Consider the following 23,435-nt stretch of genomic DNA (forward strand, 5'->3'; position numbering starts at 1 on the left):
ATGAGATTTAAGGGGATATTAATTGCACCGTATGGACCTTATTTGGACTTGTGCTTTGAACAAATTATTTTTTTAGAAAAATGACCTAATTGGACAAATTTGAATGCTATGATATTCGATGTGGTTGAATCATTATTGATTATTATTGTTTTTGTTTGATAATAATGCTGTTGTTATTTTTCTTTTTTAGTAATGCATATTTTAAAATGTTTTCTAGTAATCCATATTTTAAGAACTTATTTAGAAATATTTCAAAGTTATAGAAAAGTTGCAAAAATAGTACAGAAAGACTATATATACTCTACCCAACTCTATTTATCATACTAAAATATTTAGAGATAAAATTGTGTGATCTGAGATTTTTAAAAAGGTACAGGAGAGGATTTATATAAAATAAGATCTGCCAGCAGTTGAGAATTGTTGAAACTGAATGATGGCTACACGGGGGTTCATTAAACTCATCTTTCCATAGTCTACATATGTTTAAGATTTTTATAACAAAGTTTTAAAAGATTATGTTAATGAAAGACTTTAAATGATATAAAATTTTGTAATATTAAGTGAATAAAAAGAAGACATGAAATTGTCTACAAAATAGCTCAACTATTAATAAAAATATCTCCAGGCATACATAAAAAACTAAAAGAATACATTCCAAATTATTTCACAGTAAGTATATTTTACTTTTATAACTAGAAGAAAAAAGTTAATACAACTAAAAAATAGAAGACAAAAACATTGGTGACTGATTCAATTAAAACTATTGTTAAATGTCAAACAAAATACACATGTGGACCAGACTGGCCAATGGGCCTCTAGTTTGAAGATTTCGACTTAGAAAATGGGTCTTTCTAACTATGGCTTATGAGCCAAATTTGGCCCCCCACCTGTTTTTGTATAACCTACAAGCTGAGGATGATTCTTACTTCTTAAATGCTTGAAAAAAATTTGAAAGAAGAATAAGATTTTGTGACATGAAAAATAAACATGAAATTCAAATTTCTGTGTCCATAAGTGAAGTTTTATTGGGACACAGCCAGTCATTCATTTCTGTACCTATGGCAGAATGTCTATTATTATTATTCTAGTTTTAATTTCTTCAATAAAAAGTTTGTGTGAATTTTTCTCCATTGTTATGTAAATACCTAATAATATCTTCAGTTTTGCCTTGATCTACAAAGCCTAAAATGCTATCTGATCCTTTATAGAAAAAGTTTGCAAACTTTTTCTATAAAGTTTAAACTGACCCTGTCTTAGAACAAGACTTCCCCTGTGACCTAAAAGCAGCTTGGTTTAGCAGAAAGAGCACTAGACTAGGAGTCAAGCATGGCCCCTTAACTCGCCAAGTGACCTGGAGAGTCATAACTTCTCTGGGCCACAGTACCCTCAATCATAGAATAAAGTGGGCCTAAGGTTTATACAGCAACTGAAGTCTGTGGTTCACATTCCTATAAGAGCCAAGCAAGAAGTATAGGGATGATGACCACACTAAGTATGGGTGTGCCAGCTCGCTATGATTCTCCTGGAGACCAAAAAATTCAAATGATTGAAATATCCACCGGGGATGGCTTCGCAGGCACTCAGACCAGGGGCTGGATAGGATGGCGAGGAGCAAGAAACGACAGGCTTCCGGGGCTTCAAAAGCAGAGCAACATGCCTGCCAGGGGCAACATAACTTTGGGAAAAAGAGTTTCTAAAATCTGCAGCTTAAAGCAGGTATTTGGGGTCTATCTCCAGCCTGGGCTTTGTAGAAGACCAAAAGCACTAAGTCACAGCACATGTGAAAACTCTGCTCATTTAAAGATTAATCCAGATCTAGTAGAGTGATATGGGGTGGGGTTCTCTGGCATCCTCAGCTTGTAGAATGGGAGTCTCGGGATGCAGACTTCCTAAGACTGAGATAAGTCACCTCTAAGGACGTTGGTCTGCGGGTTGTTCATAACAGCCAACGTGGGGCAAATAAACAGCTAGGCCAACATTCCGAATGAAGCCAGACAGAACAGCAGAGCGCCCAGTCGCTATGCCTGCTGTGGGCTCTCTCAAGCCTGCGTTTTCTAGTCGAAGCTCCTCCCCATTCCTTCTCCCTTGTAACCTGCACCTCCAGCTTCAGGGTGCAGCACAGTGGCATCTCCTTCTATTCACCCACCCACCCGCCTCCCAACTGCCCGCTTTGTTCCCTCTCTCTTATTTTCTGCACCCCTGCCTTTCCCCCCTTGCTACTCTCTCAGTCTGCAGTCATCTCCATCTCCCCATTTTGCCCCTCAGATGGCCATTCTATTCTCTTCCACATAGTTTTCCCCATATCCTGCATTTTCTAGAGACTCTTTCAATGATATGGCCCCTTTCTTTCCCTACTAAAGGTTCCTCCCTTCCCTTCCGCAGCTCAAGAAACAAGAGGAAGGGAAAAAAATTACAAGGGCACTGCCCTTCTGGGATTTAAAACCACGTTCTCAGCTGGTGGCTTTTGTTTTCTCGTCTCACTGGCTTGTAAGGCCCTCGGGGCAGGCGCTCCAGTCATGCTCTGCGCTGGGGAAGATGGGCAGGACCGTTAGGCCTTAATTAGAGCAAGGCCTCAGACAGGGTAGAAGATTTTAGCAAAGCAAAAAAAAAAAAAAAGGATTTTCAAAATATCCATCTGGCAGCAATGACCACGGAGTTAGGAAGGGGTTTATTTTATTATATAAAGAAAATCATGAAAGCTCTCACTCTTTTCATGAACACAAAAAGAATATTTACACTGGCATTTGTAAAACAAAAGAGAAGCATCAAACAACCCACCTCCAAAGGCCAAATATAGTGAGGGTAGACGTAAACGCTAGTTTTGAACCCAGAGCAAGAAGAGCTGCAGAAGCAGGGAAGCCATTAAGGGAAAAGATGCAAAATGAGTTACAAGATCAGAAGACCAATTTTCTGGTCATTGAGATATTTAGGCCACGGTAGAGCCATGCTGGGATCACCTGACAAAGACAAGTGCTTTGGCAACTGGTCTTTGATTTACCTGCTGCCCACAAAGCCTGCTGCAGAAAAGCCAGCAGAGAGACGTCCCCCCATCACCACCACCCCCATCCGCCACCCCCGTCGTCAGCCAGGGAAGGTAAAAAGGCAGAAGCATCTTGCCTGCATCACAAATTCAAATTTTTGCTTCTCAACTTAACATCTGCTCATGAATGTGAAAGAGTGGCAGCCTGTTATTGAGGTCACCTGGCAATGCAGGCAGACCAGCTTGGAGCAGGGCAGCCAGACATACGGTGTCTGATTAAGAGCCAAGACATCTTGCTAAGGTAACGAGTAGGAAGACACAGAGTCCCAGGGAAGAACCATTCTTGCCATTGGCTGAGATGCCCCCAAACTGAAGGCTGGCCTTCAGGGAACAGTATGCCATTATAACAGCATGCCATTCATTTCTTTCTAGAACAGAGGACACTCAACTGTGCCTGTCCATACAACATTCTAGCCTTGTGTAGGAACCTGGACCAGAGTTTCATAGGGAGTTTCATGTCATATTCTATTCTGTCTGGATTGTAGCAGTGTCTGTTACACAGTAGATGCTCAACAAATGCTTGAAGAAGTGAACTGAATTGTTGAAGCTCCCTCTCTTACTAATGGAAGATACTCTACTACAAAGGACTAGAATAGTCTTCATGCAGTGAAATGTTTCATGGCTAGTCAAAACCAAAGTGTAAAAAGTCAGCCAGGCCACCTCCAACTTGTGATAAGCAAAGCCCACTAAATTATGAATCAATTTTAGAAGATGCTTCCGAAACATTCCAAGGGCCTTATAGTTTCTGACTTGTATATATAGCAAACCTACCTCCTTTGTTTTCAAACCTTCATCAGCAGACTAATGTAAAAGGCATGAGGGTTCCAGTTCTTAAGAAGAATTTTCTTAATATTATTTGTTCACATAGAGAAATATTATTGTAAGTAGTGAGGTCTTTAGAAAGCCACCAACAGTCAAAGTGGTCTGAAGAACTGAAGAGTTTTAGGCATTAGAGGACGATGACAATTTATTGGCAAGATGGAACAGACCCTTGAAAAAAATAAAAATAAATGGCTATTTCAATGTTCGGCCATGTGTTTAAACTCTGAAATTCTTATGAAAAATAAAGCAAAAAGCTTCCCAGAATATTTTTGCTCTAAGGAGGCTTTCTTCTGTGGATTTCTTGGGTTAGCATTGAATCTGTGCCAGAATATTATCACCACGCAAGACTGCAATGTGCAGAGTTTCACTGCATATTCTTAGGCAGTTTTGGAGTGGGACCGGATCAAAGATTCCTCTGGCACTACATCCTGGGAATTTGCCTAAAACCAGCCATGAGGGCCTGACACACCTTCTCACTGCAGGGAAATCATACCTAAATAAGGCTCAACCCACAAAGTCATCAAACTGGGCTCTGATATAGTGGCAGTTACACCAAGAAAGGAAAAGTTTGCAGTTTGAGCATGAGCACTCCTCTGTCTGGCGATGTTCCCCAACAGACCTTCACCTGGCTAGATCCATCTTACCATGTAGGTCTTTATTTAAATACCACCTCCTTAGGAAGGCTTGTCCTGGCCAACAATTCTGAAGTGACTCTCTTCTTCGCAACATGTCACATTGCTTTTTAAAATTTATTTATTTTTGTCTTTGCACTTGTCTTCTTTAATTAATTGTTTACATATTTATTTTCCCCACCGCTACTACCAACCACACTAGAGGCAGGTCCACGAAAAAGCAAGCCCTGGTCTATTTTGTTCATTACTATATTTCCAGTCTCTGAAATATGCCTGGCATTGAATAGGTATTCAATAAATGTGTCAATTGGGAACTCAAAGGCTTAGCATGATTTAATACTAAAGAGAAAGGTGCTAGATCTTTTTCTAGATTCTTTTCCCCATATTAACCAGCTCAAAGACATGTGGGAGCCATGGTAATGGTTGAAGTAGAGCAACATCATTCTAATAACAAGAGATGTGATCTCTTTTAATTAGAAGATATTGATACAACAGATATCAACCCGGATGAAGATATTTTGGATAACTGAATGTAATAGTACCCATGTACCTATCTAAACAGATCATTAATAAGAACAGGTTAAAAAAAAGCTTGAGTTAATAAGGCTTGGAAAAACATTTCCTATTTTCCAAAAACAAAAAAGAATTGAGAATTTTATACTATAAATCATTCAGGCGGAAAACCACAGATTTGCCCATTTCATTTTGGTGAGAACAAAGCAGTTTGCACATTCTTCCTGTCGCACCTGCTCTGGCCTGCCCAGTATAAACACCTTAGCCAAAAAGTGCAAATGGCTTGAACATAGCCTTCTGAACAATGATAAGAGGTAAGTGTCATCTTTTACATTTGGCAGGAAGTGCTTTTGGCTAAACTAGGAAATCTAATAATAATTGTAAATGGGTACGTTTAGAAAAGCTTTGTGCCTTGTAAACATTTCTGTGAAATATGAAGGCAAGGCATTAAGGCGAAACACAACAAAGTAATAAATAATAATTATTCTTCCATTCACTGTCTATTTATTAGAATGACAATGGTACAATATACTTCTCAACAGTCTTATTTGGCTTTTAAGCTCCTTGAATTGTGTTTAAAATTCTTCTAGGCAAGACCAAGAGCAACATAAATGCATAATGCCACAAAAAAATTATTAGGGATGAAAATCTCCAAGATGACGCAACCATGCTTGAGTTAAAAACAAAAGGATCGACATTTTATAAAGAAATACACTGTCGAATCTATCAGGCATTCATTTTTATGGTAAAACAATGCCACTGCATCCATCTAATCTTGTGATTAAGATTCAAATGGGTTCAAAATGATTAATTTGTACCAGCCTATCAAAATAGAAGACATTGTAGTTGTAATCTTTCTGAATAGCAATAGTGTTTTAATTACACATGCCTGGCTCATTATTTGTTCAAGAGCGAATGACAATTAGCTTGATCCTACTGCAACTGTTAATGCTACCGGTACTAAAATAAATAGGCAATACTGAATCAGGTTTCTGGCATTTCCCCTTAGTTTACGATATTCTGATTGATGCTATAGTCAAAAGGTACTTAGTCATTTTAAGGCACAGGCAAAAGGAAAATGGCTTCCGAACAGCCAAAAAAAAAAAAAAAAAAGGTGTTGCAGGAAGGATATTTCATGGCAACCCGAAGAACGAAATCACTATGAGAGGAATCATGTTCTAATATAATTGAGCCAGAGAAAGACTCCAAGCAAAATATTTAAGTTGGTCTCAAAACAACACAACAACAACAGCAACAACAAACCCTTAGTCCGTAAGAGGTTTGATTTTACAGACAGTGCTTTGGAATCTTAAAACAAACTGCTAGAATACAGCAACTATTTACATGAATGGTTCTGAATCTCAAGGTTCTTCACATCGGAGAAAACCCGAAGGAGGTTTTGAGTTTGACAGCATTTTTCTCCTCACACACCTACAAAGACGTTTCCACAAAGGCTCAAGGTACACTTATCATTGGGGGGGTGGGCTTGGGTTTGAGTCTTTTTCTACAGAGAGCTCTGAGGTTACCAATGGAGGGATCGGGGAAAACAAGAGCATGAGCATTTTATGATTCTCAGAATTTCTGAGATATCTTTTGTTTCAGTGGCGCTGGTGAACTCGTGATAATGAAACTACACCTTTGTACACAAACCTTGACCAGCATTCTGGAGCACGTCACAAAGAAAACCTTAATTTTGAAAGTACTGAGCACAAAGGAGGGGAAAAAAAGCTCTCACTGGGCAAGGTTTCTCTATATATGTAGAAATATGGCTTAGATTTTAAGGCTTGAAGACCGCATTGAAAAATGTTTAAAATCAATTCACACTCTATATGAGAGGAAAAAGAACTGTATTTCATTAAACATTTGTTTCTTTTTTTAAGACAAATCTTTTGCATATCTGTTATTGCATTTTTAAATGAGATTTGGTTACCAAGGAAACAGGTTCTGGCCCAGTGTTAATTTGAAACTAAAATATATTTTGAGACGTTAACCTCAAAGGAAAGAGCCCATGAAATTATTTTGAAAAGTGCCAGAATCTGGTTCTTACAGAACCACAGCTGTATGGTCTGCAATGAACCATCCTAGGGACTCTTTCATTCAGTGAAGCTCTTTTTCTTCTAACAGGGCCATCTACACTTAATATTTCCCCCTTTAAAAATTGTAACTTCTCATTTCCTCAAATAACATATAAATAATGTATTTATTCTTGCATATTATCTAAAATTAATTTTGGAAGCATATAAGTTTTCATTTTCATCTTTCATATAACACGTTTAAAGACCGCTTCTTAAAATTTAAATATTTTAAATGTTTCATATTAAGCTTGTTTGCGCTATTTGAAATTATCTCCAGAAACCCATTTATTTTTAGTTTCAAGCTAAAATGGAGCTGAATCAACAGACTTTTCAAAAAATTCTTTTGTTGTCTAATGGCGCCACACCTATCATATACATGATTTTTTAAAAAAAGAATCATCTCACTTTTATAGCAGAACCATTTTATGTTTATTAAAACTATATATTTCTATAGTATCTGAATAGGAAAGGCTATCCAATTTAATACCCCCCAATTACAACTGTCTAATTTAATTTTTGTTTTAAAAGTCATATTTTAATCAATCTAATATTCTTGCTGCCTGGCTCAAATTTTATAAAACATGCAAATTTCAACCTACCTGTATGTATCACTTAGTGCAGTGCTAGCATGACAAGACACTCAGCCATTTTTATGTAAAGCGATGGAGACCAACTGATTTCTCCGTCTTCTTGCTCACAAGTTTTAGATGCAATTGTCACACACACAAAAAAATCATACGCAGAACAGCTTGAATGTACTGTGATCACGAGAACTGAATTTATCAACAGGAAAACAGGATTGAAAAAAGAAGTTTCTCATCCAAGGTTTCTCTGAGGCTGCAACCAAGGAGGTGGTGTGTTGAATTTTTTTCCCTTCCTCCTCTGAGAGTTCAAAGCCCGGAGCTGACCACTGCAAAGGCCACTGTCACATTTGCTGAAAATCAAACCACTGATACCAGCACTGAAAATACAAATTTGAGAACCAAGTTGTTTGCACACCATGGAGTGCACGAGAGTTAAAAATAGATTCTACCTTGCCTCCTACCTGCATAATAAATATGTAAGTTTCAAGTGTTTAATTTGATATTCACATTAATTAACAATACAACATACATTATTTAAAAGACAGCAAATGCAAGAAGAAAGGGGAGACACCATCTGGTAGCAGAGTTTTGTTGTTGTTTTTGTTTTTAGAAATTTTTTTTTTTTTTTTGGTTTTTTTAAAAAAAAAAAAAAAGGTAAAATCCTATTTTGAATGTGATGAGAAGCAAACATCCAGCAGCAAATGAATCGGAACTGAAAGGTGGTGTTGAAATATCTAAGGCTGTAATGAGGCAAAAACAAGTCTTCTCTACCAGATGATATGGCATACAGAGCATTTACATACTCACATCTGAAATACTAGGCAACGTGTAATGAATTCTATACACAGCATGCACACACAGCACAAGCACGGCTAATCCTGCCTGCCATCTTAGGCTCACAGGAGCAAGATACGCACTGCATGCAGCACACAAGCACTGGGGAAGGAGGAGGCAAGGGACTGCTCACCTTAAATGCAGTATCTGATTAATGTTGTAAGTGACATTGCATATCAGCCTCAGAGTCTTGGTTCAACTGGGTAGGAGGGAACAAAGAAAAATGTCATCAACTGGTGATGCAAGATGAGCCCAATCACTAAACACTGTTTAGCAAAGTCCAAATTCTGCAACCAGACAGTAGAAGGCATTTCATACACTTAAGCAGAGCTGCTGCACAATGAATGTGTCCTTCTGCTTCTGAGAATCAAACAATCCTTTTGCTAAGGAAGAAAATCAGCTGGAATGAATACTGTCATATCTTCTTGAAGAAAGCTTTCAATACAGTATGTATCTGGTTTGGGATGCATTTTATAGACTGTTAATTTCATAGAATTGCTAATAACAACAACAACAAAAAACTGTTAAGCTATTGCAAAGTAAAAAATATTATAAAAGCATTTCTAGATTATTTTTCAAAATCCTAAATGGTGCCGGCAGGTTTGTAGAAGAATGCATGATCAGCTGTCTGTATCCGTGCTATAACCTCTTAACCACAAGCGTGTAAATGTATCCTGCTAAATGTATCTGCAATACTGAACAGGCAGATACCTCCTCGGCCAGGATTGTATTAAAATGTGAATGAATTTGCGTAAACTTAGAAGCAGAATAAAACCAGGACAGAAAAATAAATTGATGCCGAGTTCCTTTGGATGTATAGCTACCATCGTTCACGATAAAAGCTATCCTTAGGTACTGACCTAAATAATGTTGACTTGCAGCAGCATACTGTACTTGCTTAGAACGTAGGACGTGCAAAATGATTTTTCTCCTCCCTCCCCCTCCAAAAGCTAAATTGCAAAGTAACGAGCCATTAACAGGAATCCAAAAGGCTATATATATATATATATATATATATATATAGAGAGAGAGAGAGAGAGAGAGAGAGAGAGAGAGAGAGAGAGGGAGAGAGTACGTACTGTAGGAGAAGAAGTGGTGTTGTGCTGTGGTGCAATGTTTCTTTGTTTTACATTGAGGCTTATCTTAGCTACGCTTGCACGATGACATTGACATCATGGAGGTCAGGGCTGACACGGGGGTGCTATCCGTTTTATGAGTGAAATGTTTTCTGAAAATTAAATCGCATCTACTCAAACAACAAATTTCATGTCTTCTTCAATACCCCTCCCTACCCCCGCTGCTCCAGATTGATGGGGTCTAGTTTCGCTGTATGTAATAAATTGGAATCGCCTTCTGTAGAGACTCCAATGCATAACTGTAGGAATTAATTTTTTAAACCAAAAAATCTTCAAGAATTTTTATGCATCCCCTTTCAATCTTTCCTATCAACACGCACACACACACACACACACACACACACACACAATCGAAGCTTAAATTGCAATGAAATGTTTAACATGTGGAACAAAAAATGTGGAAAGAGCTGCTTATTCAGGATTTTGAAGAAATGCCTAATAAGCAAATACTGTTTTGCTACAAAACCAGTGTCACCACGTCCCCAAAGAGAGACAAGCAGCATAGCTTGCTAGAAAAATTTCCTCCAGATCCTGATGGCAGGTAAAAAACAGAAAAGCATTTCATTTACCATGCTGTATAAAACAAGTCTTTTATTTTTAAGAAAATAAAACAGATTCTTTTCCACTCCTTCAGCTACAAAGAAACCATACCCACCCCCACCCTTAGATCCTGGACATAAGCCAACATTTTATAAAATGCTATGAGACTGATTTTGAATACATAATATTTACATTTTTCTTCTTCACATCTCCCCAAAAGTCTTTCATTGCCTACTGCATCACTGAATATGTGAAGATTAGTTAATTTTAACACGTGCAAAAATAAATTAATATTTTCTGGAGTTGCTAGCTTCCCAGCGCCTCTATTTTCTATACAGAGTGGCTAAAAATAATCAGGTTAGCAGAACATTCAAATTCCCCAGATTTTTTTTAAAGGAGAAAATGTAGGCAAACATCTTAACTTAGGTACTAGGTTTCACGACTAGATCTTTTGTTTCTAGCTCTCATTCTATCTCCTTCCCCAGATCCCAGTGATTTTTAGCTCAATATGTGGAAAGTACCCAGCCCAGCTCTATCCCATACACTTTAAAGTCTCTGAGTTGGGTTATCCAGATGGTCAGTCGTACCTGAACCTCACCGAGTCCTCTTCTCTTTGGGGCACATCTCTCCTCCCAACTATTCTAGAAATAAACGTGGCTCTAACGAAAATAGTAGCTCCTGGTCTAACACCAATGGTGGAACCATCTTCCCCACTCCCACTTCACTGCCATATGAGCTCTGGTTAGCATTGCCAGTGACACAAAATTAGAATGGAGTGTCCTTAGGCTGATTCCTCCTTTATCACGGGGGTCAGGAATTAGAAAGAGTATCACTCTGAGTTACAAGGTACCAATTTAATATAAGGTCATCTATAAAGCAGAGTCCTTAGAGAGGGATCGGAGGAGGCTGAAGCCAACACCTGGGCATTTGATGCTATTAGCGTCTGTTCAGATATTCCCCCATCTGAAAGCTAGACATTCACATTAAAATACTCACAAATTATTATCGTGTAGGCTAAATAGACACGATATGGGATCAACTCCAACCACATAGAACCAAGTAGATGCCTCCTCTTCCGGAGATAATAAATGACAGTGACAAAGACAGTAATCCATACCAAACTCCCATGCGATGAGTGAATAGTGTTTTGTCCCCTTTACAGGACCACAGTGGTGAATGTGATCAGGTTCCCTATTGGTACATGTAAGCCAAATGCCAGGGCAAAGGGTTTCCAAACCTCCTCGTGGGGTTCTCTGTCCATCCTCTGTCAAAATGAGCCTAAACATCACATATTGGTTATTTTATGATGTTCCAAAAATACTCAATGAGCTAATGTGAACCGTTTACCAAACCTGTTTGTGTTAAACAAATCTGAACTGTAGTTGAAAGCACTGAGATGGATGAGCTTGTTTAGGCAGACATTCTCTGACTAGTAAATCTTGTTTTGTACTTTTAAAAAAACATGCTCATGTCTGAATTTCTTAAGATATGTCGTGATTACAAGTGGCAAGGGCATGCATTCACTTATGATTTTTAAAAATCTGTGCTCCTCACCAATCTCCTCAGGGCATAGGTACAAACATTAATTAAAAGACAAGTCCCTTTTCCACGATGAAAATGTTAACCTGTTTTTGCCACTTTGACGAGTCAAGCACCAGGAACCCAAAATAATCTGGCAGGAGCAGGCTGGAGAAGGACAGAGCCAGTAGTGAGGCAAGCGTCTTTCGGTTTGATTAAGGCTCTTATTTGCTCACAGTCTCACTGTTCTGCAGTCTGAGCTCATTTTATTTTCAGTGCTATGGGTTAAAGTTAAATTCCATGTATTACACAAAGAACATAATTCAAGTATGAGCAAAGCTTGACTCTATGTTTAAAAAAACGTAAAGTCAAGGCACTAAGTCCCAGAGGAATCCTTAGTTGATAAACATTTGGATTGGTTTGCACATTTTTTTACTCTGTTCACTGCATTTAAAATTACAGCTGGTTTCCCTTTATACTTAATATAGATAGTCAACATTTGGGGGTAAGTTTGTTATCAGTTAGGCTGTTTCGATCTAAATTTTAAAAAATAAAATATTTACTAAATATCATATTTTTGTTTAAATTCTTAGAATTTAAAAAGTTTTAAAAATTTTATGAGGTCAGTTATTACATCTGTCTACAGTGTACTGAGCCCTGGAAACAACGTAGTGACAATCTACCAACAACTGAAAGTGCCTTTGGATATTCCAGCCTAAGTGTTCTGGAATGTCCAGTGCTACTTTGGTCATCTACATCTGCTTTCTACCTTGATCAGAGCTAAGTCTGTAATAGTTACCATTTATTGGGAACCTACTATTTACTCAATATTTATCTATGTTTATTACTTAATTCTAAATGAGGTGGCTCTCAAGGGGGAGTTTTCTAATCAACTCTATCAGCTTCAACCTGCAAGGTGGATATTAGTTATATCAACTTTAGGTGAGGAACAAATTGAGATTACTAGTCACACAGTAAATAGCAGAGTTAGGATTCAAACCTAAGTCTGACCGATTCCAAAGTCTAGGTCTTTCCACCAATGCTAAGAGTATAAAACCTCCTACCCCCACGTTTGGCCCAGATGTGGGAATCTTCTCACTGTGCAGACTCCTGGTAGAGGGGACCCATCTCCCTGGAGCCATGGCCACCCTTGTTTATAAGAACTAGCCTCAACTCCCCAGGGCCTAGGAATTGTAGGTACCTAAGATGCTGGATCAGCAGGTGGAAAAGACAGAATACAAGAGGAGGAATCAACGAGACCATGTTGGAAAGTTAAGGGTAGAAAGCAGTAACGATTTTGGTCAGAGGTGTGTCATAATTTGGATATATTTATGGGCAAAATAAGTGGAAAAGCTTACATTTGCATCTGACTAAACTACTTCCCCTAGTGAAGTCAAGTCTTTTTATGATACAGATGAGGAAAATGAGCCTGAGAGCAATCTGGTCATTTGCCCAAAATCACACAGTTAATAAGTGAATTTATCCATTTGCTGTGTTAAAAAGTACATTTCATTTCCTTTGATATCTAATATATTCAGCATTTGTGAGTAAACTTATCAAGGTGTGAGAGCGTTTTAATCTAAATGATCAAAGAAACAATAGTGTAACAATCAGGACTGACCTGGTTTCTACTCGCAGATAGTGTTTTTGGCCTTCATAGATAACCAAAATTGGTATTATGAGTTCCCTCCCAAACATTTTTAAAATGGACTTTCAAAAAGCCTAATTTTTGAGTAACAGATTTTCCTTAACCAAGTTCAATGGTTCGAGTGCATAATTTTAATTGACTCTACGTTAACATCTGTACATTTTGCCCCTAAGATCCTTTGCAGCTCTGAAAGTTTGTGATTCCGAAAAATCCAGCCCAGCTTTCTTTCTAAGTCAGTTAGGCCAAGAGCTGGACTCTAAGTCTCCTATCGCCTGGTTATGTGGCCAGCTGCCTATCTCACTCATTGGCAGTAATTTTATATGCCAACCAGGTGGCTCTCAAGGGGGCTTTTTAAGCAACTCTATCAGCTTCATCCTGCCTGAGAACACGAGAGGATGATTATCTTGCTCAACATTCATGAGGCAGTAGAACGAAGGGCTGGGTGAGTAGACATGCCTGAGGTCTTTGAACTCCAGGAAGCCTCATTCAACTCTTAGACAGGAGCTTTCTCACTTCCATCCATTAGCATCTGTGCAAGGTGTGGAAAAGGAGTGTATACTTGCTGGCAAGCAGCAAGCAGCAAGCCTTTGGGGACCAAACTGAAGTTACCCTCCAGGAAAGAGCTGGAAGGAGAAAGGAAATACGAACCATGTGGTTTTCAATGGAGAAAAAGCAGTAAGTGACTTAGAGCTGCAAGGGAGACTGTGGTGGATACCAGCCCACCCCACCCTAATTCAGCTCAAACTCTCCTGTGGGAATATCCACAGTATGTCTCATCACCATTTTCAATATCACTACCTCAGCTTTAACAACAGAACGGTTCCTGCTTTCATTTCTTAGTGCACTTGAAACATGTCGCTAATGAAAATCTCGCGTGCACATGGAGGTTGGGCTTTCCTGCCTCTGTAATCACATGTTCATTTGCAGCCATGACTGCTTGCCACTCCCCAAGTAAAGAGCAAGTAGAACAGCAGGGTCTTCTAGATCCTGAATTGGCAAAATACACATTCAGCAAGAAGGTTGAGTTTCTTTCTAGAGAGATTGGCAATCAGGTTAAAAAAGGAGAGTGGGCTGTAAATGAAGGTGGAGAAAGAAGAATTCTTACAGATCAGTAAGACCCACCCCATGTGAGCGCATAATCTTCTCCTTGTATCTTTCTTATCCGGGCCACAAATATTCCGAGACTCTACCTGGCAACAAACTCATTTGCTTTCTCTTCTCTCACATAAATGACTTTATATTTCAGAAAGGCCACAACCATGCACCTCTTCTCACAAGAGAATCTTAACAAACCTCAGTGAATCTTCACTTCCTTTGAACTAAAGATAAAAGCATGAGAAGTTTGTTATATTGAATTACCTACCTTTGCTCATGCCTCAGGGTTGCCTCCTGCAAGGTCTATGTATCTGAAATGGTACCTAGAGCATTGCCTGGTGTGTCAGAGAGGCTCATATGGGTGTGCTCTTGACTGACCAAACTTGGGAGTCCTTTCTCTGTGCTCACCACTGCCAGTGGAATCTTCAGCTTTGTATCATTAAGCGACTTCTTAGAAATGGAGAACTCATTTCATGAGTTAAGGAATGGACCTGGGACTGAAAATACCTATGAAAGTCTTTCAAGCACTTAACCATTTGTTTACCCAGGGGAGCCACAAATTGTCTGCCAAGTAGATCACAGGCTTTGTAAAATCTGTCCCTCCTATAACAGAGAAAGGGAAGACAGAAATAAGAGTGACCTGACAGCATACCACTGCCTCCAATAAGTACCTCAACATTTCCTCAGGCCCCTGGTGACAGAGCATGTTTCACAGAATTATAGGATGAGGAAGGCACTTTAGAGAATGTCATCAAACCCTTTCTTCGAGGGAAGAGAAAACCAGGTTCAAGGAGCGCTATAACTCAAGACCACAGCAACCAGGATAAAAGCCATAGTTCTTAATTTCTGACATTCTGCTCTTTGTAATTTAACACTCTGACTCAGTTTTCGAAAAATCACAAGCTTTCACTCAAAAAGGTACTTAATAAATAGATGAATAGATGCCAGTATAGAAGGTTTATAACTTGTTTCCCAATTCTTATCAGAAGAAAATATTATGGTATACTTGGTTAGTTTTTTTTTTTTAATAAAAAAGCTTAACTAAATAAAATTTTAAGCAAAATAATAAATATTGGTCAAAATATCACCTGAGACGAGGTGTCACCTGAGAGTATCTGAGAAGTAGGCTTGATTGCTATATTAAGTCAACCAGATTGTTTGGCTAGCTGAAGTAGCCTTTATCATATTTGGTTTGCAAAGAAAAATCTCATGAGTTAGCATGAGCAACTAAAAATAAGTTGCAGGTTTCATTTTCCGTTGTTCAGTATGGTTTTGAAACCAAAAGGTGCAAACCTAGGAGATTCATCTACGCATACTGAAGATCAACAATTCAAATTGTCACCTTTCTAGCACATCATCTTGATGTGCAACTCACAGCCAGGTCCAAGAAATGTACACTGTTGTCTGTCTCAGCATGATCGCTAGAGATGAGTTCCCCTAATAAATAAGGCATGGCATGAAACGGGGCTGAGGCCAGTGGCTCGTATGTGAGTATCTTATATCCGGACAGGATGCGGCAAAGACATTAGCCCTATATTCTCAGCCTCAATCTTAGGCGATGCTGGGGACCCCTCTGCAGAGCAAGGGAGTAAATAAAACTAGAACTGCATTAAGATGGAGCTCTTAGGTAGTGAACACAGCAAGTACCCCTTGCCCTAAACACCCATGGCCTTGGACAATTCCATACTGCAAACCCAGGAGGCTCACGATAAGTTTAATTTCAAAATTTCAAAACTGTCTTTCTAGGGCTAAGTCCGGCAAAAAGGTGTTTGACAGAGGTGTAAGTGCTTCCAAGGGAAGGCAGCCATCTCACACGGTAGCATTCAGCTGGGGCACGAGGCCCAGAGAGAGCCATGTGGTTAACAGAAAGGCCTCAGCTGAATGAGATTGAAAGGGGGCAAAGAGGGTTAATCTCCTTCCATTAGAGGAGGGGCCGTTTGATGAAGGTGAAGAGAATAATCTGTGTGAATTGCAGAGAAGACAAAGAGCCATTCCAGAAAATAAACTGTTGTGCAAGGTGAGCAGGATGATTTGTCTCACAGTGAGGCTATTTCTTAGATCTCTGAGTCTTTACCTTGCTTTGAAGTTACAGGCTCAGGGAGGGGAAAAGGGGACACATTCACGCTCAGTGCTGCAGTATTGAGCGTTGATTCCATCTGAGATGGGCGATTCTGAGAAGCAGAGGGTGAGGCCGAAGCCATGGACACCTCAATAGAAGCCTAACCATAAAACAGAAAGTGGCAAAATAAACAATAGGAGTTGCTCATGAAAGAGAAGCCAGTGGCTGAATCCCCTTTTCTTGGGTTGAGGAACACTCTGTAAAAACAAAACAAAACAAAAAAAACCCTTAAACTTTTAAAAAGTTATTTTTAATAACTTTTTTGGAAAAAGTAAGAAGTTGCAAAAATAGTACAGTAATTGGATAATTTCATCCAGCTTTTCCCAATGATAATATCTTCTATTACTGTAGTCCATTGTCTGAACCAAGAAATCGACATTGGTACAATACTATTAACTCAGGTATAGACCTCACTCGAATTTCATCAGTTTCTACATGCACTATTGTGTGTGTGTGCATATGTGTGTCTAGAGCTCTATGAAATATTACCACATGTGTAGACTGGAGTAGCCATCATCACATTCGAGATGCAGAACTATTACATCACCACAAAACTCCCCGTGCTACCCTCTCTAGTCAAATCTTCTCCCAGTCCTAACCTCCGGCACTATTCTCTATCACTATAATTTTGTTACCTTGAAATGTTGTACGAATGGAATCATACAGTATGTAACCCTTTGAGATTGGCTTTCTCTTACCCAGCATAAAGCCCTATGATCCATTCATGTTGTATGTAAAGAGTGTGTGCCTTTTTATTGCTGAAAAGTATTCCATGGTATGATGTACCAATTTGTTATCCATTCACCCACTGAAGGACATCTGGCTAGTTTCTAGTTTGATGCTATTACAAATAAAACTGCTTGAATATTCATTTACAGGTTTTGGTGTGAACCTAAATTTTCATTTCTCTTGTGTAAATACCCACGAGTGGGATTGTACGGTAAGCATATGTTTAGTTTTATACAACACTGTTACACTGTTTTCCACAGTGGCTATGCCATTTACATCCCCACCAGCAATGTATGAGAGATCCAATTTCTCCACATCCTCGCCAGCACTGGGTAACATTGGTATTTTTTATTTCAGCCGTGCTGACAGATGTGTAAGGGAGCTCCCTTTGATGTCCCCAGTCAAGATGACAGGAAAGTCTGGGGCCTTCAGAGCTTGGGTGCAGTGGCTTCAGATATCTCTCACTGTTCCAGCTTTCCTAATAGTTGTCTACACAGCAGCTGGGGCTGTCTGGCATTATGATCATGGAAAATGAGGCTCTTAATATGAGTGAGCCTTGAGGTTTGTCCTGTTGCTCCTGACGACAGTTGTGGGATGTTGCCATTTGGTGATGCTGGGTTCTTTGAGGCAGTACCTCTTGATATCAGTGACACTTAGTTCCCATGAGGTGATAGGAGAGCCATGATATGAGGGCCATAGCGCACGGACAGATTTGGCCTGGGTCAAGGCCCTCCTGTAGCTTTGGCCAGAAACTATGTGAATGCTCTTTATTCTTAAAGTTAGCTACTTATTAGCAGGTATCAGGGGGAGGTGGAGATGGAATCAGCACAGACGGGTAAGGATGGAACCAGCAGAGGGACTTGTTAGATCAGAGGCCTCACTGAATATTTTTTGTCCTTGGACTTACTACGCTGTTGACCACCCAAGACTCTCCAGCAGCATGTGGTACCTTATTTGGATGTCACGAAATTCTGATTTCTGTCTCCTGGGAGTTAGATCTGGAGGCACTGCTGTCACCACCACATGGAATTTCCTGACCTAGGTACCTGGGTCCTGTCAGCAATTAGAACTCCATCTAAGTATCAGGAGGTGCCTCAGCCAAGGTAGTTTTTTAGGACACCAGGGAAATGGATTTTTCATAGGACCAACATCACAGTGATGACTCCAATCATAGCCATGTCTGGAAAGTCACTCTCCATCTGTTATGCCCCTGATTCAAGGGAGGTTGTAGACCTTCCCAGAATCTATATTCATCATGACTCTGGGTCCACAAGTTTGGATCAGGAGGCCAAGATTCAGGAGAGCAGTGATCCTGCATGGGGACAGCCAACAGATAATGGAAGCCATGCGCAGAAGCAGTGAAGCTTGGTGATCACAGGCAAATTCCCTGGTGCCCAAGCGTACAGAATGAGTGCAGCAGAGGTGTTCCTTTGAGTCTGGCTCTTGTGCTTCACTTGGTGCAGTCACAGGAGATGGATGTGGACTTGGGCATGGTGATTTATATAACCTGAACATAAATGGGACTGTCAGGAACTGAGCAGTCTATGGAAGTTGAACTTGAAAGTCAAATGACCTGATCATGTGGCCCCTAGAAGTCGAAATACTAGAATAAGAGGAAGGGCAGCCAGATATTATCAGGTGACCAGTAAATGTGCTCTGATGACTTTGAGCAGGGTTATGCAGACAGGATGGATAGTCATACTTCCTTTTAGAAAGTGGTGAGAATTTTAAAATTTGGTGGTTGTTTGCTCACTTTGTTCTCTGCCATAACAGAATTTTCCAAATTTCCATTTTCAGGTGCCTCTTCCCTGACCCACTGCCCCACATTCTGTCTTACTTACCTGCTGTCAGTGGGAAACAGTACATAGCACTTTCCAGATTTAAAGACGCAGGCGCAGTCTGGGGCAGGTGCCTCCCCTGACAACAAAGTTATGTAATGGGGGGCTCCATCGTTGAGGCTGAATCCACGGCAGCTACCCTCTAGCTCTGGCTTTGTCTTCTTTTCAACTCATGCCCGCCTTGATCTAAACTCTACCCACAGTGTAGGTCTTGTTCTTGCCGCCCCGCTGCGCCCTTGGCTTCTGACCCTGGACCTCACCTCCTACTCTGCTCTTGTGGCATGGATCTGCATGGCTGCCCTATGTCCTCTTCAGCATAGTTTTAGTGTCACCACCTCAGGCTTAGGGCGCACATTACGGGCCTAAGGTCTGGCCTCATTAGGTGCCTACGTGGGTGACCCCAGAGAGCTGCCGACATACGTCCTGACATATGGCCCTGCCTTTCGGAAGGCAGGTAAAAGTTCCCTGGCTGAGGCGAGGGCTCACTTCAGGAGTTAGTCTTCTCGCCGATGCCTTGTCTCTGCTCTCCAGAGGTTGGGTATATATGGGCCCTTTGTCTACTCAAGTTTTAGTTCTACCTCTACCACTAAATCTCTGGGTAACCACAAGGAAGTAAATGAGCCATTCTGGGTCTCAGTTATCTCACATTTACAATAAGGTTTCCTGACTCCTTAGCTGATAATCTTCCAACTATCCCATATCACAAATAAGGGAAACATCTAAAATTCAGAAGCCAAAAAGAGCCTTTAAGTTAAATTCTGATTTAGATATACTAGCTCAGGTTTCTTTAACTTTTTTCTGTCCAATGAGTGCTGAAATGAATGTTTGTCGAATTGTACACAGCATATCAATAGTTCTCAGGCTTTAATGTGCATAAAGATTGGGAGGCTTGTTAAAATGCATATTTCTAGGCCTCCTCCTCGGAGCTTCTGGTGCCACTGAAGCCTAGGAGCATGCGTTTTAATATGAGAAAGTGAAGGGGACCAGGCTTTGATATAGACATTGATAAGTTTTTAGAGGCTAATTTACCAATATGCATTAGAAACTCTAAAAACAGGACGTTTGGTCTACTGATTCAATTCTAGGAATTTTCCCTGAGATGTCCACAAAGATTTAACTACAAGAATGTTTACATATTTATAATTGCAGAATACTATAGGCAATCAAAATGTCCATCAAGGAAAGAATGAGTAAATTAAGACATATCAGTGCAATGGAAACAGCCATTCAAAATCAAGTTTTCAAAGACCATTTAGTCACTTGGAAAAATGTTTACAATATAACATTTAGTGGGGTTGAAAAAATATAAAATACCATTTCAATAAGTTTTAAATGAAAAAATGTATATATGAAAATTTTGAAAGAAATACATCAAAATGTTAATGTTGAATTATTGATTGGTTGTTAGATTATTAGAGATAGTTCTTTTCTTCTTGATATTTTTCAGTATTTTCCAGATTTTTGTATAATGACTAGTTATGGCTCACTATATCTGAAAAACAGTGATAAATTCTTTAAAAGAGAGACAAAGAATTTGCCTCAGGTAGAATGAAAACAGAGGCAAGAGAGGTCTCTTAGGAGTCCAGCCCACCCCTGGCCTGGCTGCTACGAGACAGACAGAGTCCAGTGCCTGGGGTGAATTAACAGCTACATTCTCTTCTGCAAAGTACTTTGGTATAGTCATTGCCAAGGAATTTGAGTCAAGGAGAAAGTCCCTTTCGCTAGATATCACTTTCCTGCTACATTCAAGGATAACATACTATAGGATCTGGAAACTTGGAGGGGAGTTCACACTTTAAATGACATCTTCTTTACTGCTCTTGGGTTAAACTCATGCTTGTTGCCTCTGTGTATGATCCCCCTCCCAACCTCCCTTCAGCCCATAACACCAAGCAGACAGACTGCACTCATGACTAGGGGCTTTGGACAGATGGCGGGCTCCATTCCGGTGTGGGAGACACCATCTAGGGTCAATGCTTCCATGGAGAGGTTTAAAAGCCTCCTTTGACCAATGTCTTAGGAACCCCACTGAACACCAGAAAGTATCTTTATTAATTTTTTTGGCAAAGAGATGGCTCAAATCCATACTCCCTCACAAATTTCAGCGAATCCCTGGTCAAATCTCTGTCTGAATATTAGAAGCCTCACTGTTAGGCCTCTGGCCTAGAGTCAAATCTTTCCAAATGTCCTTGAAATTTTTATACCACATGCTTTGGCAAGTTAGGGAGCGGTGCTAAAGATCTCAGATGAAAGTCAATTCAGAAAGATAGCAAAAAAATTAAAATAATGATACTTATAGTATTAATAGTAATATCAAAAGCCAAAATGCCAATGCTGACCATATTATGGTAATTATTTTCATGAACACGTTGACTTGCCATGCATTTTTCTAAGTTGCCCAAATTATTTCACATATATTAACTTACTTATTCTGAGAGAATGTCAGTTTTACAATTTTTAAAAATATCATTTCAGAGGTAGAAGGAAGCTTTGAAGTTCTAACGAGTCTACTTGAGTTAAAAACAAAGCCCCGAAGTCTTCAGTATGGTGTTTTCCAATTTCATTTTGACAAGAAATCAGGGGATTTCAGCATGGGACATTACAAAGCCCTATTACCATGAATTCTTAGCTTGGGTGAATATGATGTGGCCTTATTGCAAAATTCTCTAAAGGGAGTCATAGAACATTTATGATGCTGACCCAGGGTAAAAAAGGGGGCTAGTACTTCTGTGTTATAAAAACTATAAAATCTCTGGGGTTAAAACAATAACCAACTGGTCTAGACACTGCCTATGTCAGCCTGCTCTGCTCAGTCCCATCTGCTCATCATGGATCAACAAGGTCCAGGCTAAGCTCCTTGGATAATGACCTAGGCCCTGAAAAGACAACGGTGCCCCAGATTTGAATTATATCCCTCATGTGGAATTAAAAATTTTTAAATGATAATATTAAATTTCAAATATTAATTATTATTTAAATAATAATATTAAAATTCAAGAAGCTCAAGAAAGTCTAATTTTTCTCATGATGTCTACTGTGATGCTTTTTTAAAAAATGTCGAAGTTCCAGTTATTTACAAAGCATATATTTGTTACCCCTCCCTTGTTGGTGTGTCTGTGAGGTCACCTAGCATACTCTACCAGCTCTGCGGAGGGGGCGTGCTGACAGCAGTGAAAGTCCGACTTGGCGGGGTCGCACACTTCCCCTGCCATGCTATGCAGCAAGACATTAGAAATCAGGAGGTTGGCCACACTCCACCCACTCCACACACATTCATAAGTCAATTCCTGCCTGCTTAGTGCTCTGAGGAGTCATTATCACGCGGCAGTTGATATTAACAAACTAAATGGACCCTGACACCTTTCCTCCTTGACTGTGGCTTTTGGCCTTGTCCTTCCTGGCAGACTCCATTAGGCTGGAACTTCCAGCAACAGATCATCTCCATTTGGCTCCAGCTTTTGAAACCTTGTTCTCAACTTGTTCTTAACTTACTCCATTGGCTGTACCCATCTAGCAGGCACCTCATTCTCCCATCAACCTGGTCTTATCTTTAGCTTACTCCCCTAGTCCAGTTACTCTCAGCTCAGAAGACACTTTCAGGACCCATCAGGCCCCAAAATGAACTTTCAGAGGCTGCGGCATTTTTGCAACACATCAACTTGTTATTCTGTTTGTTCCACTCCTTCTTAGCCCACTCTGGATGGGAGGGGACTGGGCCGAGGCGAGGCAGCAGTAATAGGAGGCCAGGCCTCAGGCTCTGTGAGAGTCTGAGAAGCTATCTTAGATCAGCCAGTAGCTAGCCTTCCCACACAACGAACAATGTGCGTACTTCAGGGTGTGGGTGTGGGTGCCAGAAATGTCCAGTTCAGGGCAATATTCAATCAGGAACCAGAATGTCTAGCCAGATATTGACAACACAACTAGAAAACTAGTAGCTCAGGCCATTTTTAGTATATGTGCTGTTAAAGAGAGCACAAGTAGTCCATTTTTATGGGAAGTCTTTACGATGCCTTAGGGCATCATAGAGCCATGTCGTTTCTGATATTTATCAGCTAGGGGAATACTGCTCTGAAGACAACAGTGGTGAAACGGCTACATAAAATATAAAATTATTTCCAGGTTCTCTAAACAAGACTTATAACCTTACCACTCATTATTTCAGTAAATGTTTTAAAACTTTTCCTGAAAAGAAAAAGCTAGAATTATATATCAAATCCTTAGGGTAGCATTAATCTTCCCAGCTTGAGCCTTTTTACTTTTAAATGTTTCTTTAATAACTTGGTTTAATAACTTAAAAAAATTTTTTTAATAA

General features: G+C 39.8%; 1 protein-coding gene across 8 annotated transcripts in view; it reads right to left on the reverse strand.

Moving 5' to 3' along the window:
- Positions 1–23,435, reverse strand: part of ZBTB38 (zinc finger and BTB domain containing 38) — a 119,060-nt gene that overhangs the window by 56,604 nt on the left and 39,021 nt on the right. For 3 of the 8 annotated variants that reach the window (XM_011357438.2, XM_023529089.1, XM_023529085.1), the window contains exon 4: positions 8,634–8,699. The exons of 2 other annotated variants lie outside the window; for them this stretch is intronic. The gene's annotated coding sequence lies outside the window, so the exon portion shown is untranslated. Of the gene's footprint in view, positions 1–7,681; positions 8,044–8,633; positions 8,700–9,579; positions 9,729–23,435 lie in introns of all 8 variants that reach the window. 3 more of the 8 variants (XM_023529087.1, XM_011357439.2, XM_023529086.1) reach the window with 3 other exon arrangements.

The sequence above is a fragment of the Pteropus vampyrus genome, unplaced genomic scaffold, assembly GCF_000151845.1.
Source record: "Pteropus vampyrus isolate Shadow unplaced genomic scaffold, Pvam_2.0 Scaffold35, whole genome shotgun sequence".
Lineage (NCBI taxonomy): Eukaryota > Metazoa > Chordata > Mammalia > Chiroptera > Pteropodidae > Pteropus > Pteropus vampyrus.